General features: G+C 37.8%; 1 protein-coding gene across 1 annotated transcript in view; it reads right to left on the reverse strand.

The window, feature by feature from the left end:
- LOC107584894 (plexin A3) overlaps positions 1-7,221 on the reverse strand; it is a 114,647-nt gene extending 107,426 nt beyond the window's left edge. The window contains exon 1 of the mRNA XM_016271664.1: positions 7,124-7,221. The gene's annotated coding sequence lies outside the window, so the exon portion shown is untranslated. The remainder of the gene's footprint in view (positions 1-7,123) is intronic.
- Positions 7,222-7,450: the final 229 nt, after the last annotated feature.

Raw genomic sequence — 7,450 nt, forward strand, 5'->3', positions numbered from 1 at the left:
GGAATGGAGCGAGGCCGGTGGAGTAATTGATAATGAGCGACACCTGCACCACGCACCGGTCTAGAGTCTCACGGAGGAGCTCCGGAAGGATAAAAAGGAGGAGTGACGACAGGGAAAGACGATAGAGGACCAGGCCTGGAGTTTATTTTGTTTTGGTTTTGCTTGTGCGCGACAGTCGTCCGCGAGGGGCTGTCGCGCTGTTTTGTGTTTATGTTATTATTAAAGTTTTATTTAAATATTCGCCGGTTCCCGCCTCCACATGTGCAATGGAAACAATTTGAGTGAAAAGTTTTATGGTCGACAAGAAATTGCAGTACTGTTACTGAATCTTCAGGTACTAGTGGTGGTACGGTTTTAATTCACTAAAAAGAACTGACACATTCTGATTCTTGAACAATTGACTCTTATGAGCCAATTTTAGTTAATCAAACAACAGCTTACGACTACTGTTATATTGACTTGTATGCAGTTTGCAGAAACTGATTGGCTGTACAACATGTAGGTAAAATTATGTATGTTTAGTAATATTTCATAAATTAAATTTATTTTATATAATATTTTTATAAAATTCATTAAACAGAACCAGTTTATAAGAGTCATTTACTTAGGAACCAGATCACACTGGTTGTGCTTTACGTGTTTGATTTGCTAAACAGAACTCAAAAGATTCATTCATGTAGCCGTATAGTCTGATTCCCAAACAAATCACAACCAGTGTATACCAAATGATTCATGAACAATTGACTCTTACAAGGCGGTTCTTTTTAGTGAATTAAATGCATACCTTCATGCAAATCCTTCCCAGCTAACACACGAAGTACCAGTTGTGATTTATTGGTACTTTACTTTTATTTCACACGTTGCATGCTCATAGTTTCTTTTGCGCTTTAGTGATATGATATACAGCGTGCACTACCGCATTTGCGCGTGCAATTGAAGAGTGCGTGCTACAAGCACTGTATAACGTCTGACAGGACAGTTCAGTTCATTTTTCTGAGGTGAGAGACTTTTTATTTCATAACAAGTTACAAAAATAACGATAGAATAATGAGACCGACATTAAGCCCGACAACATCTCATCTGACAGCATATACTGAATCGGGACAACACGTTTTTCTTAGGCAGTCTTTACTTAAACTGCAAAAAATAAAAAATAAATAAATAAGTGTCAACAGCTTTCACACACATCTTTCAAAATAAAAGTCTTGCATCAGAAAAACATTTAGAATTTTGTTGTTGATGTTGTTTCTTTGACTGTATACTCCGAGACCCACTTTTGGGTCGTGACCGGTTGAGAAACACTGCTCTAATTAACCTTTTCCCCCCCCCCTTTCTCCAGTGAATCAGACACATGCAGTATTGACATGTATAGTAAAAAAATTTAATTAAATAAAAAAAAATCCAACACTGCAAAAAACAGAAAAAATTAAAATTTCGATTATTGGAGTACATTTTCCAAGAAAATATTATTTCAGTTTTTTTTTAATTTCATGTTTAATTTGATGTGTTACTTGACGTTTCTTTGCAATTGATTTTTTAAGTGTACTAGTCTACACCAATTTTTTTTCAGTGCATTATGTTGTCAGAAATGTGCTGTTTATCATTCATTTATGCATTTATTTATTTCTGACATAATATCATTTAATATAAATCAAAACATTTTGACAGAAACCTTATTTGTATGACCTACCATCACTGTACTGCTAATCATCCCACTAATGCTTTAGTGCACAAGTCATTTATGAGTTACACAGCATTGTTTTATTTTTCTATGCTGAAAGAGGAACTCAAAAAAGGTAACTTTGTCTATTTAACCAGTGGGAGTTAAACAATCACCATGCAATACGAAACCTGAGTTAATATACTAAGATTCTTAGAGCTTTACTTTAATAAAACAGACTCGACAGCCCTGAGCGCTTGAGATATTCATGTGCCGGTGTGTCTCAAGGTCGCCTTTTCACTGTCAAAGCAAACAGTTTCCATTAGGGCCTTTCGCACCGCAGGAACCTTTTCATAGTACCAGAACTAATTGTGGAACTACCCACTTTTTGGCGTTTTCGCACCGCCGGAACTGGGTGCGATTTTAGTACCGGACTGCCTTTTTCGAGAACCAAATTAGCTCCTACTCCGGAGCAGGGTCTAACCAGCACAACTGGTACTAATCGTGACGCAAGTAGACATTGATTGGCCAAACGCGTACAAAAAAGGCCCTCACCCGCCATGATTTAAAACGCTGTACTGTAAACATTGCGTCAACTTATTTCGCAAGTATGGAGAACAGCGATAGATGGACGGATGCTGAAGTGCAGGCACTTGTAGCAAATGTAGCACTGCCAGTTGTCGTTGGAGATTCTTAGTCCTCCTTTCAATCGCTTTACGTATACGTCGACATTCCATGTCCATTATTGTGAAACCCACGAGACAGAGCTCCGATAACAGCGTCCTCCATCCTCCTGTTGTTAATGTTGTTGAAGGCCGCGCACAAATGACGTCGCTGTCGACCGGTTCCTAGTACACACCGTCGGTGTGAATGTAACCCTTTAAATAGTACTGGGAAATAGTTCGCGCAAAATCTTCCCAGTACTTTAGTACTGTCCATTTAGTTCTGGAACTAAAGCGGTGCGAAAGGCCCTATTGACTCTGCAAACACTAGTCTGAGCGGCACAAAGCCACACGGCAGACAGCGTGTGTCACGACAGTAGAGTCACTGATGTATTGTCAGACTTCTATGTAACGTATTTTTTCATTCACACATCTGTCATCCAAACACGAATAACTTGTGGCCGGACGGGTGACGAGCCGGGTGAGGTCAAAGTTCAGGATCTTTGGAGTTTAGAAACTGGGTTTGCATGCAATGAACATGTCGGCCATTAAATCCGCTGCTTTGCTTGATCTGCTGCTAATTGCGCTGTGCAGCGGCTGTCACAAGGTCATGTACAATCTGGGGATATGCTATTAATATGCAAACAAATGTAATTTTCCAATGGGTGCGGTAAAGGCTTGCACTAATTATTCCATCAATCCCAGATTTACATCTTAATTAAAGATTTTTATCTCATTGAAGGTATGGCGACGGTGGAACATAGATGTGACTGGAGTTTTTTTCTCTCTGACGTGTAAAACTCCACAATGGTCTTCACGGTACTACAGGAAGGCAGAACAAAGCTGCTTTGTCACCTCTGGAGAACTTTATCTGCGTCTATACACCGCTGTCAGAAGCTCGGAAATGCTACAAATGCTGACTCGATCCAATTTGTGCAACCAAACCCGTACTTGCTGTACAGATTTCGCAGAAGAGATGACGATGTTTTGTGTTTCTTTTGAAGCTTCCAATGACAACTCGTGATGAAGTACAGACACGTTTGTAATACTTGTCAAAGTCTTTTAATGGTGTAACTGTGTAAATGCACAATTAGTTGACGTAAAATCTGATTGGATGAGCCACGTCTGAAGCAGTTAAAATATCACAACTATTGAGGCTTTTAGTCTATTAGTTTTGAGGTAATTTTTTTTATGTAAGCAGTCTTTTAAATTACTCAAAATGAACTTATATACACTGTGGATCCAACTTGTGCAACCGAAGCCACACAGTCCCTCACACTGTACAGTTTTAGCGTTTCTGTACAGACATGTTTAGAATGCCGGTACAACAACTGTCGAAGTCTTTTAGTGGTGTAATTGGTCTTAAAAATGCACAGTTATAAAACTAAAAGTTATGACAAAATCTGAATTTTTGAAATCTGACAGGATGAGCAATGAACCCAGTAAGAAAATTTACAACAATTGAGGCTTTTAGTCTATTAGAGTTGAGGTCATTTTTATGGCATCAAACTCCTAAAATATTCAAAATTACCTTATATAAACTACCATTTAAAAGTTCAGGGTCAGTAATGTATTTTTCTTTTTAAAAGAAAATAATGTTATTCAGCAAGTATGCATTAAATTGCAGACATGGAACTACAGGAAGGCAAAACAAAGCTGAAGTACAGAAGCATTTGCATTGAACATAGATTGACTGTCAAAGACTTTAAATGGTGTAATTGTACTTAAAACTGCACAATTATAAAATGAATAATTGTGACGCATGATCTGATTGGATAAGCAATGTTTGAAGCCCTTAAGATTTAAAAAAAAAAAAATAAATAAAAAAATTAACAACAATTGAGGCTTTTGGTCTTATTTCTCTGGTTATTGTTATATTGGCGTACTCCTAAAATGCTCAAAATTAGCTTATATAAACTACCATTCACAAGTTTGGGGTCAATAATGTATTTTTATTTTTTTTGAAAGAAAAGAATGTTATTCTGCAAGTGTTTTATTTGTGTAATTTTACTTAAAAATGCACAATTATAAAATTAATAGTGGTGATATAAAATCTGATTGGATAAGCAATGTTTGAAGCCCATAAGATTAAAAATAAAAATGAAGCTTTTAGTTTTAAGGTCATTTTTATGTTAGCATACTCTTAAAACATTTTAAATCAACTTTCATAAACTACCATTCAAAAGTATGGGGTCAGTAATATATATATTTTTTTAAAGAAAATGTTATTCAACAAAGATGCATCAAATCGTAGATGTGTAAAACTTGATGTCTTCACAGTACTACAGGAAGTCAGAACAAAGTGGTTTTATCACCTCCGGATAACTTTATCTGCGTCTATACACCGCTGCCAAAAGCTCGGAAACGCTACGACTGCTGACTCTGGATCCAATTTCCCTCTCACTACAGATACCGCAGACAAAAAGACAATGTTTTTCGTTTCTGTTGAAGCTTACAATGACAATCCGTACCCTCAGGCCTTGTCGCCCCCATAGCACGATCTCAACCGGTCCGGGCACACACACACACTTATGTCAAAACCTTTCCCATCTCTTTCCAGCAAACACTCCAGATATTAAAGAGCATGTTCGGCGATCACACATGCTCATCCTCCCCCGGTTTGACTGAATGCAGCCCACTCTCTGACGGGAGTTCATCCAGTACAGGAGGGAGCAGAAAGCCCTGATGACAGCAGATAGGCAGCGTGGGGTGGCGGTAAGCCAGCAATAGCCAGACACTTCCTGACGGCAGTAACCGGCCCCCATGACCAGCTGCTGCCTGGGGATCAACCGGAGGTAAGAGGCAGAAATGACGGGAGCGGAAAAAAGAAAAGAAAAAAGACTAGTGAACATGTGGGGAGGCCTGTCACCTGCCAAGTCCTGCATGAGGTAGTTGAAATGGCAGCCACCAGCGACGCAGCGCTCTGATTGGCTGGCTGGGCTCCAGAATTCCCTGAGGTGTCTTAAAGAGTTCATAAGTGAATCCTGAGTGGAAGGTGACGAAGTGCAGACACGTTTGTAATAGGCTTGCTGCGATAGACGGTGTTTTCGGTTATACCGGTGTTAAGCCGCAACACCAGTTATGTCATTTGCCTACCGTGGCACCGGCCCCCACCGTCGTTTAGATTTATTTATAGTAACAAAAATCATTTAGCCTAGTTCAGTTAGAGGACAGACACTTTTAAAAACGAAACGCTCAATGCAGCGTGCCGAACCGTGCGCGAACGACAGTGCACCACGGAGCAGGAGTCAGATTTTATTATCACGTGAGGAGAGTGAGTCGAGCTGACTGACATGAGTGAGGTGAGAAAGACAAGACTATGGCAGAAGATTGTTTAGAAAGGAAATTCAAAGGCGCCTGTTTGCCAATATTTTAGATTTTGAAAAGCCTATTGACTGGAAGTTTTTTTAAAACATTCGTTTCTTATTTATTTGGTTCCACAGTGTTTGCTGATTACTTTATTTAAACTTTGTGTATTTTATTTATTTTACCGCAAGGTGTATATGCCGTGCCTCCAAGCTTTCTTATTCGTTTTGCTAATAAACGTTCTATGTTTCTTATTTATTTGGTTCCACAGTGTTTGCTGATTTTCAGTTTTATATACCCAAGTAATTTGTTATTTTATTAGGCATATATGATGCATTTTCTTTTGTTTTGTTAATAACAGTTCTGAGTTTGACGTTGTTGTTGCTTGAATTGAATCAACGCTGAATTGCCGCTAGTTTGAAAGTGAAAGTAAAACGCGCACGGTGCTTTTTCAAGCTATTTGAAAGCCAAGAAATCCAAGGAAAAGAGGGAAAACTCAAACGAGCAATCCACTTTTTAAGTCTGACGTCACATGTCACCGCGTCCAAACTCTCTATCAGATACCACGAGAAAACAACAAAAGGTGATATATTACTACCAAAAAAAAATTATAATCCTAACCTTTAACTCCATACCAAAATCCCAGGTAGACAGACAATGAAAATATAAATAAATAAATAAATGTAAAAATTATTTGTTTGGGACACTGTGGGCATGGAGACTGTAGTGTACACCGTAAGTTTGAAAACGTTTAGCTTAAATGTTTAATATGAATAAACAGTGCTCATAAACGGCTGTTGAGGTAGTATTCTCAAGTGAAGCGCGTTGAGTCTTGGTGACAGTAAAAAAAAAAAAAAGTGACAGTAAGTACACATTTGGAATGTTACAAAAGCTAGAATGTTAAAATACTTCAATTTTAAATAAATGCTGTTCTTTTGAACTTTCTATTTATCAAAGAATTCTGAAAAAAATGTATCATTGTAATCATGAATCATTCTACTGTAATGATATTTCATTATTAAATTTTTACTGTATTTTTTTTTTAATCAAATATACACAGCACTGGTGAGCATAAGAAACTTCAAAAACATTTAAAAAGCCTTCTTAACACAACTTTTGAACAGCAGTGTTCGGATTAAATATTTACAGTCTCTGTCTTCTAGCAAAATTATACCAAAAAAAAAGTGATGACTCATCCTGCACTACATTTATTATTGTCCAATCAAATGCTTACTAGAATAAGAATGTCCCTTCCCAGAAACCGATTAACCAATCAGCAGCTAATCACGGTTCACGGCAGTGACGAAACCAAAGCATACCGACTAAAAAAGGGGACACTCTTCAATATGACCAGTATATTTTCATATTTAAAAATACAAGAACAACCGATCTCTTAAACACCATGTAATGCTTTATTTTTCCAAGACATAGCAAGCATATTTTAGTGTGCAGAATAACTGTTCTGGTCTGTGTAAGAGGAATGACATTGACTTACTTGTTATGCAGGACACACCAGCCGCAGTGAGGATCCCCTGAGCCCAGACACGTCTCACAGCTGCTGTGCTGAGAACAGCTCTCCACAGACAGACGACTCACCTGAAACACATAACAAACATTAAACTGACATTACCAGAACACTACCACAGACAAACAGATCATCTCTGCTAGTCAAATCACGTTGATTTATTGACAAATACTTCTAAATAATTAATTTTTGGGAACACATTGTATTGTTTAACAACAGCAATAATTAAAACATTTTAATACAAAAAACTAATTCATTCATTCATTCCAGATGCCTTAAGTTTAACAGCCATCCAAT

Source organism: Sinocyclocheilus grahami, unplaced genomic scaffold, assembly GCF_001515645.1.
Source record: "Sinocyclocheilus grahami isolate Dianchi unplaced genomic scaffold, SAMN03320097.WGS_v1.1 scaffold64.1, whole genome shotgun sequence".
In the NCBI taxonomy this organism is placed as follows: domain Eukaryota; kingdom Metazoa; phylum Chordata; class Actinopteri; order Cypriniformes; family Cyprinidae; genus Sinocyclocheilus; species Sinocyclocheilus grahami.